Source organism: Mya arenaria, chromosome 3, assembly GCF_026914265.1.
Source record: "Mya arenaria isolate MELC-2E11 chromosome 3, ASM2691426v1".
Lineage (NCBI taxonomy): Eukaryota > Metazoa > Mollusca > Bivalvia > Myida > Myidae > Mya > Mya arenaria.
In genome coordinates this window covers 69697592-69719446 of record NC_069124.1, presented here as the reverse complement: position 1 = coordinate 69719446, position 21855 = coordinate 69697592, and positions in this window count along the sequence as shown.

The window sequence follows — 21855 nt, the reverse complement described above, 5'->3', positions numbered from 1 at the left end:
AAAAAACAACATGGTATATTTTGAGTAAAGTTACTTAATGATATTTTCGCTTTCAACGAAGATGTGTATATTTTTAATACGTATATCCACTCAATTAATTCTAAACTGTTAAGATACGACCAATTTGACTTTTCTGTAGAAATAGAATAAAAGGCTTCGAGAACTGTTCCCCGCATGGTAAATGTTTTGTAATTGGTGATCTTAATAGTAGTAACAGATAACCAAACGACAATTAGCTGTCAGTAATTAATCACAATAAAGGCGGTATATGCTGTATAAATCACAATAAAGGCGGTATATGCTGTATAAATCACAATAAAGGCGGTATATGCTGTATAAATTATATAAAGGGCTTTAATAAATTGTATAAATTTTAACCTTCATTTACATGCTAACTACGCGGTTATTTTTGCCCAGATACCCATGGTCTATACTCTGGCCTTTTTGGATTCAAGGTAAACACTGCATACACTTTAACTAATGATAAAACAATTGTGCAGAAGTTTGTTTGCATTTCACCAAAATGTGGGTAATGTGCTTGCAAAAAATGGGGAATTAAGGAACAAAAAAATCGGCCAAGAAACGTGTACAGTCGAGTAACAACCATGAAGTTTAGAAAATAGGAATATAAACATACAAGCTCAGTTACAACTCGCACAGATATGTGATATTTGCCGAAAAATACAAAATATTGTGGAAAAAAATCAACAAGTTTATTTGTGAATATTGCCTCCTAAGCCACAATATGTTCAAAAACTTTTTATATCTCTAAAGTTATGCTACCGAACTAAGATGTCGATTTTTCTCACTTAATGTCTGCATGAAATTAAATTACCTCACTCGCTTGTTAAAGGGTGCATGTCAAAATCAGCATGGTCAAGTGTAGAAGGCCAGACACCATCAATGAATAATTCTCCCCCTTGATTTAAGTGACATTGAACATGCTTATAAATAAAGCACTGAACAGACTAAGGAAGCATGTGTTTTCGTCGTATGTTTCATAAATTGTTTGCCAAAACTTCAAAATTTTCACCCATTCGGAACTCCTCGGCCATTTTTATCGAAAACAAACTCGGATGTATGCCGGTACATCAGTTGAAGTAGTTCGTAAATATTTGAATTATACCATTTATCATATATAGTGTTTTAGAGTTGTATTTATTGATATTAGTTTAAATTGATTGCCTCTGAAGTGTGTCATTTCAAACATAATTGAGATTCCCAAGAGCTTTAGTTATAACGTTTAACTGCTTAATAAAATTACTACGCGATCTACTTGCAGCGGACTTAAACGTACCGCTTTTGAAGTATGCAAACCGTCCAAATACATCCGAGGTTGTTTTCGATAAAAATGGCCGAGGAGCTTCAAATAAATTTTCACCTTTTCTCGGCCATCTTGTCGACTTTCAAAAAGATGATTATCGTAAACCAACAGTTAAAATACAACTGTAATATCAACCGTACAAAGTGACGTATTTAATTTTGGAGGTTATTCGTTGCCAAAAGGCCAGACGTGTAATTCCCACAATGTGCTTCTTAATCGTACTAAATATCTCTTACATTTGTCAATGTAGACGTGCTATTTGTTGTTTCTATTCGTCAGTTTTTTTCCGTATTGATTTGTCATTTGTCATTATAGTAGTCAAAATGTATATTTGTCAGATCGACCCTGTATAAACTCACTAAAACATATATCGTATAACTTGCCTTTAACAATATGATGATGTAACTTAGAAAGCCGAATCATGCATATGTAAAACTGCAATCCTACAGTCGACACTCGCATTTGTCAGGGGGGAGAATCGAGCTTAACCTTAGCATTCAAAAAAGATGGCGGCGCCCAAGTAAAAGGTGAGTTTTTCGGCGATTTAAAATTTTGGAAGCCAGTTTAGACACTGGCATATTGTGAAAAACCTGCTAGAGAAAATACCACACCCATTGGTACTTGGATCTCCATGTAACATGCTGTAGTTTTGTCAAACATTCGGACATCGGCATCGACTCGAGAGGAAAACGAACTAAAAGGCACGGCTAAGGTTAGGATCCCTCGATAATATTGGCCTGTTTTGACGATTAGCAACACTATTCATGATTGTTGTGTCAAGTTGGTGCAATATAAATGTGTATTGATCAAAAGTTATCCGTCTAGAAACCCGTAATGACGTATTTGCTTCAAAATTAGTATTTATGCACAATGCTAAGGAGCAGTGCCCGCAAATAAGTGGCTAAGGTTAGGTGCCATTTATTGAGAGAGGCGTTCATTACCTACGGTAATTTTGTTTCCTGTTTGTATCTGTTCTTTCTGAGAGATTAAAGGTTTCCGTAACACTGTGCGACATCATCATTATCCAGATGAGGTATTTTGAAACTGCCAAATCTGATTTCGCTGTGTTTTCATCTAGATACAGTTGAGAAAAAAACTACAGTGACGCGATGTTGTGGATGAAAATCGTCTATTTTGTAGTTTTTGGTGTACCTGTTTAAATTTGAGGATGCATTAAAACAAGTAATAAAGAAATATTCACATTCATATTTAATCAATCGTTACCAGAAGCGAAACTGATCGCACTTAATTAGTACTTAAATTGTCAATGGCAGATCGGTCTTGTCAAAAATGTTGACAAAAGAGTGTAATGATGATAAAGGTTTAAAGTAGATGAATGATGTTTCCTGTATACTCGTATTTGAAAATAATGTCTGGCTCGATCAAACATAGTTTAAACGGTTACAGGCATAGGACGAATACTTTACAGGTTGTTAAATAGGGCCGATCTAGAACTGTTATGTTTGTTGTGTCACTAAACCCTAGTTTCTCCTGACATGATAATACTCTATTGTTTAGATCTTCATTTGTGATTTAAGACAGTCTTGCTGTACGTAAACGCAAACATGGCTAACGCTATTTAGCAACCCGAGACAAATTTACCGTACGCACAGCTGTCATTAGGTCTAGAAAATGACACAGCAGGATCCAGATAATAAGATTCTGAACTTGTCTCGGAGGCAGAATCGGTAAATGCCTAAAGTCGAGGGAGTGAACTGAATCTCCTTAGACCGAGCCTGGTACTGAACTGTTTTCCTCTGGCAGATTTGGCAAAATTAGTTCAAGGTCAGCATTATCCATTGATGAACTTTCCGCATCTGTCTGGCATTCAGGAGACGGTCCAGATAGAGGACGGGCGACTTTCACTTTTTTCTTTGCAGGTGAAAAATGCCGAGCTGTGTATAACGGGCTCTTGTAGGGAGACTTAATTGGTGTTTTGGTCCATTTGCGCTTAGAAACATTTCATAGATTTAGTACATCGCAAATATATACCTGATGTCCGAAACCGTCTATGTTTTGTTTTTTCTGGTATACCGCCCAAGAGACAACTTCTGGCGCACCATCGTTTACTTGTGTTTACACTGCAAAGAAAAAAGACACGTTTTAACTTATGAGGTTTGGTAACTTTTTTATAGTGTTACATACAAATGAATTTTAAAGGTGGTCTAGTAAGATTTATATTATTTGTTCAAGAGTCTGTTTATTAGATCATTAAGAACCTTCTACTTAAACATTACGGTTCAAAACAGACGATTTTCATCCACAACATCGCGTCACTGTAGTTTTTTCTCAACTGTATCTAGATGAAAACAAAGCGAAATCAGATTTGGCAGTTTCAAAATACCTCATCTGGATAATGATGATGTCGCACAGTGTTACGGAAACCTTTAATCTCTCAGAAAGAACAGATACAAACAGGAAACAAAATTACCGTAGGTAATGAACGCCTCTCTCAATAAATGGCACCTAACCTTAGCCAAATGGGTTATAAATCACCATATTATTTAGTCAAGTGCAGTTGGTTGTATCTTAGCTGGGCTCACGGACCCAGATTTATACTGCCACTGTCAGTTGTTTTTTTTTACTTATATACCCAAGCAAGCAAAAATTGTTCATTTATTTTATTTACAAGTGGACCATGGGCGGATCGTTCAGTGTGTGTGTGTGTGGGGGGGGGGGGGGCTGTAGGGCCTGTGTCCCCCCAGTTGGACCGCAAGTGAACATAAAGGTTATTTTTTTTTGTCAATATTTCTCAGAAGAAAAAAAACTTAATTACGCCATAATGCACCAATTCAGACTAAAAATATTCTAGGGGGAGTACCCGTAAACCCCACTTCCCACATTATAAACATATTAATGTCATGCCCACTCGAGGGATCATGTCCAAAAAGTTTTGCCCCTAAGTAACGCCCCTCTAACGCAAGTCCCTGTTCAAAACCTGCTCCAGCAAACCCACGAAACTTTTGATGGACATCATAATGACATCCACCTAGTTTTTTCTGATGTTATACATTTACTATCTTAATAAGCATGTATGGTGTAAACGTGTAATTTCAATACATCATTGAAACAAAATATACATGTGGATGGAAGAACAGCCCTCCAACCCACTTGTGTCCCCCAGTTATGAATTACGGGATCTGTCACTGTGAACCGTAACAATCAAGTGGGGGATTTCAAGAACATGAAAAATAGATATCGTGAGTCTTAGATTAGAAAAACAAACGCTCGATTTTCCCCTCCAAAAGGGCTAGGTCCGCTTCACCTTAATGTGAAAAAAAGCCCTGACTGTTGAGTGTGGGTGGGGTATAAAAGGTAGCAGCAAGTAATAATTGTTTATTAGCAATAAATTGACTTCATCATTAAAATACTTTATCAATTACCTATAAAATAATATTCGTTACAGTACAATGTACGAGTTACATGAAGTTGTAATCTAAGTGTAGTTTATCCATACAGTTCCAGAAACCTGGGGCATTTTAGTGAATAATTTCAACTTAATGAAACTTTAGATTTTTTTCTTCGTAAATTTTAAATGATCTTATATTACTTGCAATCTTAAACATTGCAAAAAGGCAAGAAAGTGTCCTCTAATGGTAGAATTTAAAATAGTGTTTATAGTAATTTAAAGCTGCACTCTCACAGATTGACAGTTTTGACAGCCTTTTTTGTCCCAGACTCGGCTGATTTTGGCAGCAATGCTTTCTATACAAATAATAAGATTACTCACACTAAAACAGATCTAAATTGTTTGGAAAACTGCCGACATTTTTCATTTTTCTTAAAACGTTACTGTAGTATCACTTTTAGCCATAAAAAAAAATCAGTTTGCGAACGTAAAACTGAAAAACTGTATCTGATCTTTTGTCAGCGGTCTTATACCACTGGTATCCAGACATATACGCAAAAATGGGCTAATTCCAAAACAAAAAAATAAAAATAGTTGTCAACACGGTCAATCTGTGAGAGTGCAGCTTTAAAAGAAAAATAAGACAATGGGACTTTTCATTCTTGAATTATAATTTAATGCTAATGACTTACATTTTGTTGTGTTTGAGTCAAGTATCATTTTGCGTACATCTCATTTCATCTAATCATTCAACAGATCCGCTTGAGGGCGCCTTACAATATTACGTAATCAAAAGATTCCCGCGCCCGCCATTTCGTTAAAGCATTTCATTGGTTAAAACTTAAAAAGAGATTCAGCGTATGCGTAAATCGAGCGCGCAACCCCACCGATTCACTTTCGTTCAGGCAGTCGAACCGAAAGGTCAGTTTTTTAAGAGCTAGGATTGCTATTTAAGAAAAATTCCCTCCCTCCCACCCAATTGCCGTGCCTTTTGCTTCTTAGCTCTTGATTAGTTTATAGTTATGTTCATAAATAGCGGCATGTGTTGCATTTGTCTGCGCCCGTTTTGCATATTTGTTTTCAGCAGAGCTAAAACAACCATGGTCATATAAAGCCACCACGACGAACTTGAAAAGTCGCTGACTACTACGCAAACACAGGTGCACATTCTTCACGCGTGGGACCTAAACTCTCATCGGATGGACAACTCGTGAATTTACCAGCGGCTTGGCTCCTATTAAAATCGTGACATTTTGTGTTTGTCATGTATATAATGCTTTATGAGTTGTGATTAGCGTTCGGCAGCACTTAAATTATGATATTTATTAAGCTATTGGAATTATATAAATACAGACAGTATACTTAAAGTTAAAATGCTAATTTGTGAGTTCCGGCCATAGTACACCTTGACGTAATTTACGTTCAAATACTTAAGTTTATTTCATAATCAAACTCGTAAAGCCCATTGGGGGCTATTCAAAACTGCTGCTTTGCCCTTTGTGGCGGTCGCCAGTAATACGTCAAGTTGGCAGGTGACCAGATTGCTTCGTTCGCTGTTCATGCTTGTGAATTCGTGCTTGTGTAAATAACATGGAGCCTCGCCATTAAATCCAAACTTTAAATGTAAATAAAACAAAATAAAATTTTGACAAGTTATTTGCTCTGTTGTTTTATATAGCAATAACGTATGGTTATGGTTGAACTTAGAGTAAGAGAAGCTAAGCGCTCCAATCGTTCTTGTAAGTTGAGGATTTATCGATAAGTGCGTATTAATTACTCAGACGCGTAGGAAAGAAATTGACATTGGGACCGTGGAACGGGTGGGCACGGGAGGGGTGTCCCCTACCGTCGATATTTTTTTCAATTTTAGGCATTGAAAGACTCAATTTCCAGTGAGTTCAGGTTTTATTTTCATGCTTTTATCTAAACCTTTTTCGGTTAAAATAGTTGAAAGATATAAAACTATTATCGTTTAGTAGCATTTATTCCTATTTGCGCAGTCCCACAATGTATGTTTATTAACAAATTAGCGCAGTTTACTTCTTCATAGTAAAGCTACGAGTGACTTTGGAACCATTGCGAGTTGAGTGCCATGCGTTCAGTTTTCTTAGTGCCAAACATCTCTTCGGAAATTTAAAACTTATAGGCTGATTTGGAACGTCCATTTTAATGTCAAACTTTTATGTGACCAGTTTGAAATAATACATATTGCTGGCTATTTAATGACAATTCATTTTTAACGAGTAATTGCAATTATCACAATAAACTACAGTTTTTGAAAGACCAAAAACGATACAAATAATTACCGGTATTGTCTTATTGCCTCTTCTTATGGAAAGGTCGTGTCAAGCTGTGTGGTATTGTGTATTTGGCTCTGTCCAATTTTAGGCTTTTTAACGGGTTTGTACTAAATTTAAAATTGAACTCTTGGATTCATAAAGTTTTTGCTGGATTTTCTGGATAGTAATTGAGTAAGTTTGATTTACTACAGATACATTTAAAGAAGTTTTTCTTTTTCCAATATACATAATACTTATCAATATGCTCGAGAAATTTGTGCGCCATTTTTACGGGTGAATAACTATGCCATATTAGCGATCGTCTGCACAGATCTAAGTTAACACCTGTTACAGTAGATAATCCCTAAAATACCGAGTACAAAATTAACTCGTTATATTTACGAATCTCAAACATTTTAATACAAGCAATTTCTTTTTGAAACTTGACTAGCCGTAAAGTTGTCTTTCTAGGATTGTTTTTTGTTAATATATGTTTTATTACCTGGTTAGCATAAAGAGCCAAATAGACACGCTTTTTGTATGTAACATATATACCTAACTATACCGTACATGTATCATATGTCGAATTATTGTTCACATACTGTACTGTCATTCTTATAACTTTGTATGGTAACATGGCAACCTCATCAAACAACAAGGGACGGACGACGGCGGTGGAGAGGATCCGGTCGGCTCTCAGCTCTGACTCCTCCATTGACGGCGAGCTTTCGTACCTCGACCTTGATTCGGGACGCGTTACGACCGCCGCCAAGAAGCCGGAAGGTGAAGGGATCACACTTACGACCCCGCAATATGACTCTATGATGTCTAAACTTTCAGTTCTTGAAAAGGTGCTTAGCAATTTAGAGAAATTAGACAAGTTGGATGAAATAGAGATAACATTAAAATCTTTAGATACAAAAGTAGATGACTTTGAACGACGGCTTTTAAAATCTGAGTCTGGCATGAAAGATCTAGAACATTCTGTACAGTTTGTGAGTGATAAATATGATGAAGTGGAGTCGCAACGATAGATGAAATTGTGAAAATAAACTGCATTGAAAAATCTTATAGTGATATTCGTCACGAAAATGATGAACTACGAGCAGCCATGAATGACATTAAACAGTTAAATACTAGTCTGAAAGATGATTTGATCGACATTAAAAGCAGAAATATGAGGGATAATCTTGTATTCACTAACATTGTGTTTACGCAGGGCGAAGACTGTGAAAATGTTCTGTGTAAATTCATATCAGAAGTTACAGATCACTGATAAAATCCAGTTTGAGCGCGTGCACCGCTCCAAACCCAACCCCTCCCGACCGATCCGTAATGGGCAGCCCACTCCAAGACCTATCATTGCAAAATTTAGTTTCTTCAAGGACAGGGAGCGTGTGCGCAAAAGTGGCTTTTTACTAAAGGATACCAACTTTGGTATCCATGAACAATTTCCTGACGAAATCGAGGCCGGACGCCGCCCACTTTATCCGATCCTTCGACAAGCCAAACGCGACAAGAAGAAGGCGGTACTGGTTCGAGATAGGCTTTACGTCGATGGTGTGGAGGTCAGAGCTGAGGCACCGCCGGCCGCTGGAGCGGGCCCCCAACACGGCAATAGGCCGTCCACACAGCGCCCGGGAAACCAAAGGACTTCCGGCCATACGCCCGTTTAGGATAGCCGCGGTGACGGATATGGAACTGTTTCATTCTGTTGCATTAATGTTTGTGGACTTGCGTCAAAATTATTAATTCCGGAATTTATTGATTATGTTTCTAATTATGATATAGTAACATGTTTTGAAACACATCTTAATGATTTAGATGTTATAAGTTTGGATAATTTTGAATGTATTTACAAAAACCGAAAGCAAAAAATATGCGAAAAAATCAGGTGGTATTGCAATTTTAGTTAGATCGACTATATCAAAGTACTGTTTAAACATTGATTCTGATTGTGAATATGTTCAGTGGTTCAAGTTATGTAAAAATCTCTTCAATACTGACGAAGATGTTTTCTTTGGTGCGATCTATGTTCCCCCAGAAAGTTCGAAATATTTTACGCAAAACCTTTACAATCTTTTTTTAGCTGAATACGAACAATTTAGTTGTAATAATAAATATGTCATTACAATGGGTGATTTAAACGCAAGAACTGGTACTTTAGATGATGTTACTTATGTTGATGATAGCATTTTTGATGTTATTGATGTTAACCCCAATACATTATTTGATATCGATTTAATTAATGAGCTAAGACGCTTGAACTTCTCACTAAAGCGATCATCGATGGATAAAACAGTAAATAAGGTTGGCAAAGATATAGTTGATTTTTGCAAAGGCAACGATTCCGTTATATTAAATGGTCGTGCTTTTAATGATAAAGATGTTGGGAATTATACTTGCCAACAAACCTCTGTAATTGATTACACAATATCATCGGCCCATAGCCTTAGATTACAGTTGATGATTTTAGTAATCATCACCTCCCTATTGAAAAGGGGCGATGGTTTAATATTGAACGTAATAATAGGAAATGTCATCTTTGTCAATCAAACGATGTCGGTGACGAATTTCATTATCTTTTTAAATGTACTCACTTTGTTGATGCAAGAAAACGACTGCTACCGCATATTAAAGGTGATAACTGTAACACAATTATGTATAAAAAATTGATGAATGAAACAGATGAAAAGAATTTGATAGATTTAGCGAAGTTTTTTAATATTATACTGGACTATTTTATTAATACACCAGGCTAACTAGCGCTTACCTCAATTTTTACTATAAATTGTTACAAATTAATATAAATATATTTATTATATTTGTCTTAGTTGACTCCAGAAGATAGAATATAGCGTTCTTCTTCTTCTTCTTAGTACCTACACAGCTTGACCGATTTAATTTGTGTATGTTTATTTGTTGTAAACCTCGTATCATATGTATTATAAGTGCAGAGTGTACAATAAACTTTGAAACTTTGATCCACTTTAATAATCCGCCCGGAATGTTTTCACGCCATTCACACGCCAATTAGCTAGATGGTCAAATGTTTAATTATGACATGGTGACCTGTTTATTCAATATCGTGTCAGACTGGTATTGATCTATATGCGCGTAGCTTTATTTAAATTGCGATTATTAAGAAAATCGGTATTTAATATTCGGGGCCCAATTGCCGTTACTAGCCAGAATATTGGGGCCGCGACCGCGGCCCCTGCGGCCCCAGCTCCTACGCGCCTGTTACTATTATATAAGACAAAAACATGTTGTAATATCATATATTATTTTATTCGACATGAAATAATTTATAATCCATCCTGTTTCCAAATCATAGTCCATAATGTCATAATATAGATGATTCGTAATGTCCATAATAACGTTTGCAATGTCCATTGTCCAAAGAATCCATAATTGGTTTAAATAGAGCCGAATGATAGCGGAAATTTCCGAAAGACGTAAGGAGGAGTTAAGACATGGTTAAGGCGGAGTAAAGACATGTTTAAGGCGGGGCTATCTATAAATAAAATTAAATTCATCTCGTTGCGAATGTAAAGTCACCACCATACAATGTACTTTGTAGAACTACGAACTGAAATCTGTCTTCTACACACCGCAATGTAAATCTCGGCATGTGACTTTCACATAATGACTTTATGAACACGACTGAATCGTCTGTTGAATAGATGCAACGGGAATAAAACTCCAATTGGTACAATGAAAAATGAAAATGTGCAGTGTAAAATGTAAACATACAACCGCTGAGTTGGCGGTTGTAAAATGTAAATTGGTAAATCATCAATGTTACAAACCTAAAATACACACATACACGTCTGGACTTTTGGCAACGAATAGCCTCCATATTTAATAGGCTAGTAATTTCAAATATGTTTTAAAGCTGCACTCTCACAGATAAACCATTTTACAACTTTTTTCTTTTTTTTTGTCTTGGAAAGAGCAAATTTTTGCTTAATGTCTGCAAACCAATGATAAAAGATTGCTGACAAAAGATCAGATCGCAGGTTTTCATATTTCCGTTCGAAAATTAATGTTTTATGGCTTAAACCATTACTAACGGTTTAAGAAAAATGAATAGAACATCAATTTTTGAACTTAAATATAAAAATCTGCGATCGAATTTTTGTCAGCAGTCTTATATAACTGGTTTCTATGGATTTTTGCAAAAAAAAATTCGTTCCAAGACAAAATATAAACGAATTGTCAAAACCGCGTTCAATCTGTGAGAGTGCAGCATTTAACGAGGCACACAATTTTCAAAACAGTCGGTAATAAGAAAACAAAATGGCTGCCTTTTAAAATAATCTCCAGCATATTTCTCATATTAGGGCGACTTTCGACAGCCAATGAAAATGGTCCATTTCCCTAATCCTGTATTTGGCGAGTGTTGTAGCCAATCAAAACGGAGGAATCTCATATTTCCCGAGTTTGGTTGATATTCGCTGAGTTTGGTCGATATTGGAAATTATTGTCGACAATTGTCTGGTATTGATACCGCGATTGTACCCGTATCGCTCAAATACGTAATGGTTGATAATTTAAACGGAATAAACATGGTTTGATATGTTCTCTCAGAAAAACATACTGCACAGAGAACGCTAGTAGGGGGAACAAGAAATATCTTTAGAGTGACTCGCTTTTGGTTTGTAAAATGCACTTTTTTAATTGCGAAATAAAGTGTGGCAAATCATAAGGAGTGTTAAAATAAACACACCAAAAGCTGGAATATTGATATTCGCTCAAAGTTCGTCTTTGAAGACCACAATTTTTATTAGAGTTTATAACGCGATTGAAAATTAATTACGGCTGTGGTGTTGGGTGATTGGTTGGCTGACATTATCACGTGATGTTATCAATGTATCGTTAACAGGTCAACATAATGATATCCATCACTTTTGTTTAAGTACCGTTGGCCGTATGGACTAGCCCACTGATTTTTTTGATTTTTTTCTTGAATTTACCGGCGTGGGTTCGAACACCACTAAAACAAAATATTTTTTTATGTTATAAATGCATTTTTTTCTGCAATCTCGATACCAGTTAAATACTGATACAATAAGTGTTTTCAGATGCATTACCGGGAAACTAATTTTGGTCCAAAAACATGAACGAGTCACTTTAAAGAAGATAAACGGCGATCAATTCTCAAACAAGCAGAGTGTATGAGAGAGTGGTATGAACGTAACATGCGCATTCTGTTTCATTTGAAGCAAACTATACAGCTACATGGCAATGGCAACAAACTGACTTACCACAATGATGAATCGCATTGAAGATAGGCTGTCAGGGGCGTACCTGAAGCGTTTTGAAAAGTACGCCCGTACACTTAAGCGTGGTTAAAAAGGTAAAGGTATTTCTATATTCTGGTCGCAATATGATATATGGGGTTTGAGCGGGACCGATATCCCCTCACGTGGGACTTTTACTGGCCTTTTCGCGACAACCTTAATTCATTTGTACGCCTGGGCTTACTTGAGGTACGCCCCTGGCTGTAAGTGTTGTCGGTAGGCTGTCACAAATACTATTTAAGGATCAGCAACAGCTAATTTATGTACTTTACGATTTATTATAAACGGCTTTGGGTTCAGCAGATGTAGTGTTTCATTTCTTCCGTCGTCTTCTGTTTAAATGTAGACAATTAACAATTCCTGAGTCGGTTTGGTTTTTCCAAACTTATATTTAGGCAAGGCCAACTCAAGGTAATGCAGAATATAAAACAAAATCAGAACCTTTCCCGGATCGTCCTGTGTCCGTAATTTAATATTTACTTATAAAAACAAAGTGGATTTGATTTTGTTTAGAATCATTTAAAAATGTATTGCTTTTTATTGGTGATTTGTTTTGAAAATTAGAAGTTACAGTGGATACTTTTTGGGAAGAAAAAGCAGGGCCCGTCGCGTGTTTTATTTAAATAATTTACCAAGGTCTTCTAGTGAGAAAGATATGTCACATCACAGGAACATACGAGGGACTCGCAAGGGAAACAATTATTTATATGTTGCACTTAAATATTAATCACATTTGTTTTCACCGACATTCATTTTATAAGCACAGCAATAAGTCGTCAATATCCTTGTCTTCTATCTAGGTAAAAACGGAGGCCAAACACTTATCGCAAAAAAGTACAAATAGGTTAATGAATGACTGCACAGGTTTAAACTAACAGATACGGCCTGTAAACGCCAGCTCCACCACTTTACGGTGGTGCAAAGAAAAAGAGCTGTCGACACTTCCGTGGTGGAGCTGTGCCCTATGTTTACATGAACAAACGTGAGCATGACTTATATTTTATTTGATAATTTCATTTAACGAACATATTTCGAAAATTGGAGAATGTGGTTCCGTGTAAGAACACTTCTACTGTAGGCTGGTTACTGTGTCGTTTCAATATTGTGCAAACTGTGGTGCCAGGAGCTTTTCTCCCGAATCAGACTTGTGCATATTTTGAGATCTGATTGCATAGCAAGTACATTTCGGTGCTTACACACCCCGTAAGAACATTATCACGCATGCAAACATAACTGTTATGTATAGTACCTATGCCGGAACACAACAAAACTAATAAGCACTTCTTAAAAAGGAAAAATGCACATATTTATAAAAGTGGTGGCGCTGTTGCCCTAGTGGTGGCGCTGTCGAGTAGTGGTGGCGCTATCGAGTATGTTTTGCTCTTGAAGTATTATAAAATGTTAACTCTTTTGGAATGAATACAAAAGTTGCTATGTTTATCATTCATTGAACATTATGCTGGTATGCATACTACTTGCGGAAACAAAACTCTTTGCGAATTATCATAACCTTACTTAAAACTATTTCGAAAACAAACGGCTAGGTGCTGTTAATTTTACCATAGAACTATAAGTATCTACCATGTGTGTCCGGTACGGATGGAAAAATCCGACCCGAGTGCACGCTCGTAAGCCGGTAACGAGGCTTGCCGAGTTACAGGCCACGCAGCGTGACCGAAGGACGGATTTTTCGGTCCGGACCGGAAAAACATGATTGATATTTTTTCTTGCAATTCTAAAATTATCAGCAAACTTCATACGCAAAACATACTCGATAGCGCCACCACTACTCGACAGCGCCACCACTAGGGCAACAGCGCCACCACTTTTATAAATATGTGTATTTTCCTTTTTAAGAAGTGCTTATTAGTTTTGTTGTGATCCGGCTTAGGTACAATACATAACAGTTATGTTTGCATGCGTAAGAATGTTCTTACGGGGTGTGTAAGCACCGAAATGTACTTGCTATGCAATCAGATCTCAAAATATGCACAAGTCTGATTCGGGAGAAAAGCTCCTGGCACCACAGTTTGCTCAATATTGAAACGAAATAGTAACCAGCCTACAGTAGAAGTGTTCTTACACGGTACCACATTCTCCGATTTCCGAAATATGTTCGTTAAATGAAATTATCAAATAAAATATAAATCATACTCACGTTTGTTCATGTAAACATAGGGCACAGCTCCACCACGGAAGTGTCGACAGCTCTTTTTCTTTGCACCACCGCAAAGTGGTGGAGCTGGCGTTTACAGGCCGTGAGATTGCAGCATTAACTAAATTGATCAGAAAACTATCAGCTTGATTAATGCATTATTGTGCCTTAACTGTTTGTCTTCATTAACTTGCGTCACATAATATATTTGAAGCAATTTGATAGTATTTTATCAACCATATCAGACATTATGGATGACATAATGCTAACAAATGTTTTGAAGTACATGTAATTTCAAAAACTTTGATCCTATATCTGTTTATAAAGGACTGAAAAATATGAAAGGAAATCGTGCAATTGTGTATCTTAACAGACTTACCCGTTGTCCGTTCATTACTTCATATTAGAAATAACCATAAATTGTTTATTATTGTGAAGCACCTGAAGATATTCGTATTAGTACTTGGTTGTTAGTTCGACATAAATGTAGTTTAAACATCATATATCTTTCACTGCATCTCGTTATGCATCAGTTTGATAAGATTTTCATATATAGAGACCACACAGGTATTTCGTGAAGAGCTCTACTATTGTCAAACAATAAACTACTGTTTTACACCCCGATTAACCAGGACCACACAGATATATCGCGCAAACTCACTGTTGTCTAGCCGGAAACGACTGTTTTACCTTCAAATTCACCGGGACCACACAGGGATGTCTCTTTGATTCTACGTAATACTGCAATATTTCAAAATGAACATTAGCAAACTTTACAGTTTGTCCTACTTTGAAAGTCAATGAGATTGCTGCATTTCGTTTTAAATTTGAAAAATATTTCCCATATTCTGCAATTCGTCCCTGATATGAACTCCGATACAGAGAAAATACAGTGATATTTGGCCTACGTGACTTTTCTAGAAAGTAGGCGGAGCCAACACGAGACCGCGACAATTTAATTCTTAGGTCTGCATGTACCGCACCAGACATCACGTGACATCAGAGAACCGGTGCCGCGCCACTAGATTATTTCCCTGGCTTGTCAATCAATTTTTGGGTGGAGTCGGCGTATGTCAGTCAACGTTTTGCCGGGTGTGCGGACGTGACAAACTGTAAGCAAGTTATCTTTCATATTTTTAAATGATACGGAACATATTGCTGCGCTCGCCTTCGGCTCGCTTGCAATATATTCCGTATTTTTACAAATATGAAAGATAACTAATACATAAAGATTAGCAATCAAACCTTTGTTGTGACTTTTTTGGAAGGACAAAACATATTATTCACAAAATTCAAATATGAGGAAGTTTATTTATAGTTGAATTAAACATATGATTGATTGAATTCTTGAAGGTTGAAAATGTTTACGATCGTACCATCAAGAAATAAAGTTAATTATTCACTTTACCATATTTATATCTTATTATCTACACTTCATTATGTTAAACGTTTGTTATTCTATATTTAGTGCGGACTAAAGTTAAATGTTATGCAATGTTTGTAATACTTCCATATCACATTCATCACGCTGTAACAAACAATTTGCAAAAGATTCGCGCTAAATTTCTGACAAGTTATATAAGCATTCTGAAACGTTCCCAAAAACGGACACTGAATATAATCTGCCTAAACAAACATTTATAAGGTCAGGTATCTGGGCTTAATATCTGTCAGAGTTTACGAGTTTAATGAATTGTTAAAAAACATAATTAAAACAGACACTCGCAATGGGGTATACGTTTCTATAGACGATAAATATTAAACTGATAATTAAATATGTAGACCATAAAGATAAATGGCATTTAATGTGCTTTTCACTGACATGTCCTTTATAAGCAAAGCATTTAGTAGTCAGCATCTATGTTTGAAATCTAGGATTAAACGGAGGACAGTCACACCATAAAAGTAGCCGAAGGGAACAAATAGGTCAAGCGCCTGAGCGACGCCGATTGCATTTAGTTTGAAACATACACCACAACTCGGTTTTATCGTCAGAAGTTGGATTTTATGTCATATTTTGATATTTAAACAATATCTAGATATGCTTGATCTATTTTGTTTATTTCTTTGTTGGTTTGCAAACGATTGGAGGGTAGAAGCGTGTGTGTGTGTGTGTGTGTGTGTGTGTTTGTGTGTGCGTGCGTGCGTGCGTGCGTGCGAGCGTGCGGGCGTGCGTGTGTGGTTGGGTGGGAGAAGAGGGTCAAACAACGCACCGGACACTTTAGGTATCGACTGAATCCAAATTTACTTTTTCATTTCACACTACCATTGTGTCATATATTGATCTAAATCATACTACACAAGCCTAGTTTTGTTAAAAATACACACAAGCGAAACAAATGGTAACAACACTCGCATTCTGTCGAATAAGTCACGTTGTTCACGTAAATTTTCTGTAGAAATTTTAACTTTTGCATTTGAAAATAAGCGGATTTACAGCTATTTGTTGTATAATCGTGTTTTTTAACGTCAATTCTTTTTAAAGAAAAAATGCTAAACACAGTTATAAATTTAAGTAATAAGGTTTCATAAAAAATTGTCTGAATTGACTGAATAACTTTTCAAAATCGCTATCCTTTTCCTGCAAGATTTTGATATTTGTAGTCAAGATGTTCTTGACTCAATAAAGATTCTGAAAAACTGGAATGACAACAGGACCGGACTCTGTAAACAGCTTTGTTCTAGGAGATAGCATTCGAAATTTCGCAGCCCCTTCGCCACCATTTTTATTACTTTCAGTGTTCTGGTAACGTACCTTACCAATTGAAAATTGCTCATATCCGCACGATTTGAAAGAAGTCAGATTTCCAAGATGTCTGTTAATACCATCCAATATCCGTGTTGAGTGTAATAAGTTAGATAGTAGAAAGAACATTGCATAAATAGTAGTAAATACATGTTCAACTTTTTTCGTCATTACCACTTCTTAATCCCATTTCAATCAAGTTTTGTTAAAAGGACTCGACGGTTTATCAGCTTATATCTATCACTACTTCAACCTTGCTCTTGATGAGGTTAAAGAAGTAAGAGCAGGTTTTTGTGAAAGTCCAAAAGCCTTTGATCGCGCATGGCATGAAGGTATTATTTTCAAGCTTCGAGAAAGTAGTATTTCCGGTGCCCTATTACATTGACTGATTATCGCAGTGAAAGAAAACATTACTATGTCAGATACGGTTTCAGTATCTGCCGGGGTTCAACAACGCCCAATTATTGGAGCCTCACTCTTTCTTGTCTATATAAATGATGTCGTTCGTGAAATAAAATTACACACGTCTTTTTGCAGATGACACTACCATGTTAATCATTGTGAATGAAAATGTGTTTGATGCTCAGCAACTTCATGGTGATAAAAAAGGTCCATATGTGGGCAGAAAGGTTGCTTGTATAATACAACCCAGCGAAAACCGTATCACTTATCATCTCTCGGAAAACAAACAGACAGGCTCATCCACCTACATGTATATTTATTGATAATGTTCAAATAGCGGACGTAACTACATATGCACCTTGGCGTCACGCTCTCTAATAATAATATCGGTCATGTGTTTCCGTTCAGGATAAAAAAATCCGACCCGAGGGCACCTGTGTTGCCAGGTAACGAGGCTTGCCGAATTACCGGCAACGCAACGTGCCCGAGGTCGGATTTTTCTATCCGGAACGGACACACGTGATAGATATTATTTCTAGCATACCTTAAATCACATTGTCTTGTGAAAAAAATACATAAATAGCGCATTTTTGTTCAATTCACCAAAAAGCGCGCGCGATTATGTTTACTGACGTCATGACGCGCAGTAATTTGTGTTTACTGCATACGTCAATAAGTTCCTACGATATCACGTCTTTTAAGGATTATTTTGTTTTGTTTTGAAGATATATTTATGTCAATGTAATGTTTATGGAACTTATCTATTGAAATTGCATAATAATGGTTCTATAAAGTGTATAATAAAATAAATCAAAAGTATTACGTCACAGCGCGTGACTCATCTGGCATAGTGGGGTGCCAGATGGAATTTTCCAGCACGGCTGAAGTCACCGGTAAAGCCTATCCGGTGTGATAGAATAACTGCTCATGGCATGAACATACTCAGTCCGTCAAAACTAAGGCTTGGAAACGTTATTACCTCATGCGATCATTCAAACACGTTCTGGATCACAAATCGCTAGAAATAATGTATAAAACATTTATTCGACCACTTTTGGAATATGCATATGTGGTTTGGAGCAATCTTACGCAAGCTGACGAAGAGGACCAAGAGAACGTAAATCATGAGGCAGCGCAAATCATCTCTTCGGCAACACGGCTTGTTTCCATTTCAAATCTCTAAATTGAAACAGGACTCGAATCTCTGAAGGAGAGAAGGAAGAAACATGTACTCACTCTTTTTTACAAAATGTTCAAATTTCTTACGCCTCACTACACTTAATCCGTGCCGAGAGTCTGTTAACTTTCGTAATAGTTCTTGTAAACCTCAACTGTAATCGATTCCAACTACACTTCCCTATAAAATGCACTTCTGGAATCAGTTCGTTTTCTCCTTGCCATCCTCCAAGTACAATCTTTACAAGAATAAACAATCAGTTCTTCATTTCTAGTATGAGGATGAACGCAAATTGAGTATCACACATGCAAGGTTGCGGATGTATTGTAGGAATCTTAATGAACATCTGTTCTTTATAAATAATTTTGATAACCCCAATTGCAAATGTGGTAATTTGAGGACACCATTTCTTCTTCACATAATCCCTATACCACGCACAAAGGCATCACATATAGGACCATACTCAATAGCTAGTTGCAGTACATGGACGTCAAGCTAATAAATTCAATTCAAACTAAATCATATAACATTATATAAAATTATGTTTATCAAGATCTGTGTTCAAATAGTTATTAATAGAGAATTATTTTGAGGAATTGGGAAAAAGGTTATTTCAATCAGTCTAAATATTTGTCATTTGTATCGATTACAAATAAGTTAATGCGCTGTATACATCATTAAATCATCCCATCCTGATTCCATCCTAAATTCTGATTCAGGCACCATTATTAGATGGAAATTGATTGGAATATTGGCATTATTGAAACAATAAGTGTACACTTACAGCAAAGCCAACCTGTCCATAATGTGTGTTCTAGCAGGGATGTATGGTTTAATTAAGTGTCTTTAATAATATGAGCTACTTTCTTTGTCGTATATGCTGCATAATCGCTTATTGCATTTTAAATACTAAATATATTACATAACTTCACTGTATGAGAAAACATTGAATCATGTTCTGAATGATACAAATTTAAAAGGAATTAATCAAAAATTTCATAATAAAATTTATTGATGTTTTTTTTTATTGAAATTTCTAATTTATTTTGCCTTTCACTTATACAATGCAATTTGATTTATTCTTGAGACCCATTTGAACTCAAATATCGCTCTGTCTCTGTTAATAAATTGGATAGCCTTTTGATGTGACATTTATGACCCTGAGGTCGTATGTTAAGGAAAAGTTGTAATTGGTGTGCTGAGTTCAATGTTCTAGAAAACAGACACGGACGAAATTACCACAGTATGATTGTTATGGACGGCAATGACGACGTCGTACTAAAGAAATTTATCCTGTCACCTGCATACAAATCGGTCCAATAACAAGGTGCCGTGTAAACTTTAGTTTATTGGGATAGTAGACCACGTGATGTTTATCTAGAGTCAGGTGGTCATGTGACCGCGAAAACGAACTTCTTTTATATATTCTGCAATGTCAGAAGAAAAGCAGAACTGCCGTTTCAGTATCTTATCAATGGACCACTAACAGCCGACCACAGCAATCACTCGCCCATAAAGTCCCATCATTATGCAAAATAATGACACTGGCAAAACAATCGACCTGAAATCTTCATGAGATGTGAAAATCTTACCCCACCCGCAAATGCTGGAAACTGTGAAACAGCATTCAACGATACTCGTCGATAGTTTATTCCATTTCTGTGGTGAATGACAAAATCTCACTTACAACAGAAATGAATGATCTCTTTGCCGGTGCAGTTATGATCATTCAACACTATCAACATCATTTAAATCCATTTAATATGTTGCGATTGTTTGTAAACACTCGTGATCTTGAATTTTGACCTGTGTACTGTACTCTGACTTGCGGAATAATTGTTACATCATCAGATAATGTTCAGAGACTGATCCATGCTTATGCACGTTTAAAAGTATTTTTATGTTTTGAATTGATATTGACGTATTAAAATGCAATGACTTTGAATATAAACGTACTAAAAAAGTTGAACAGTTTTACGAACTATTTTGGGGGCGATTTAAACATGGATACCGAGTGTGATGACGTCAACAGGGAAAAACAGTTGTCCCCCTTACTTTTAAAGATTCTTATTAATTTTAAGGTTTTATAGTGTTTAATTAAACAAAGTAACAGGATAAATAGAATACTAGGTTAGTGCCGTGGATGGAGAAAGTTTATCTGGCTCGGCTGCGGATTTTATCGGGTTCGCCTTCGGCTCACCCGATAAATTCCTCCGCCTTGCCAGATAAACTTCCTCCATCCACGGCACTAACCTAGTATTCTCTATACTACACCTCACTGAGGGTCAAAAAACATTACTGTGAAATCATTAATGTTCGTGGGCATGAAATTTCGTGGTTTGCCGAAAAAAAATTCGAAGATGCGATCGTCCTAGATCGTCTGCATAATATCCACGCGCTGGCCCGTGATTTCCGTCTTCTACGTCACTCGGTTTATGACACTCGCTAATGTGGTACGACATGCCAATTAGTGCATATACCCATGTCACTTAATCGATTTAATTGGGAATAAAGGTAATAAAAGAAGATGTACCCTGATCATAAATACAGATAGGGGAAGCCATTTAATGCTAATTAAGAATTTTGCAAACTGTGAAAACACCGAAAAGGTGCGTATATTGTCACGTTCGGTGCTTAGTAACCTTCAATGTACTAGTAATCGATTAATTATTTCATTAAATAAAAAAATCGAGTACAGACACTCATCACGCACATCTTGTAAACTTGGAGATTTTCATTAACAGCACACGTGCTTATAACTGTCATTTGCTGCATAAAACACATTTAATTGATTTGGTTCATTATTTGTTAAAGGCAGTTATAATATATTAACAGAATAATGATCGTAAGTTATACAGTGAGACAGGTTTTAACACACTATACTGCGACTTCTGTAAATAATATACTAGAGTATGTACGTAACAAGGCAATTGAAAAAGTGGATAAAGGGTTTATATTTCGTGGGATCTTGAATTCGTGGATCACCCAACCCACGAAAACCACGAACATTAATGCCCCACGAACATTAATGATTTCACAGTATATTAAACCTAACATAAATGTACCCCTTCTTTGTATACATAAAGTCGATCGGTCCGTATATCACTGTATATTGAA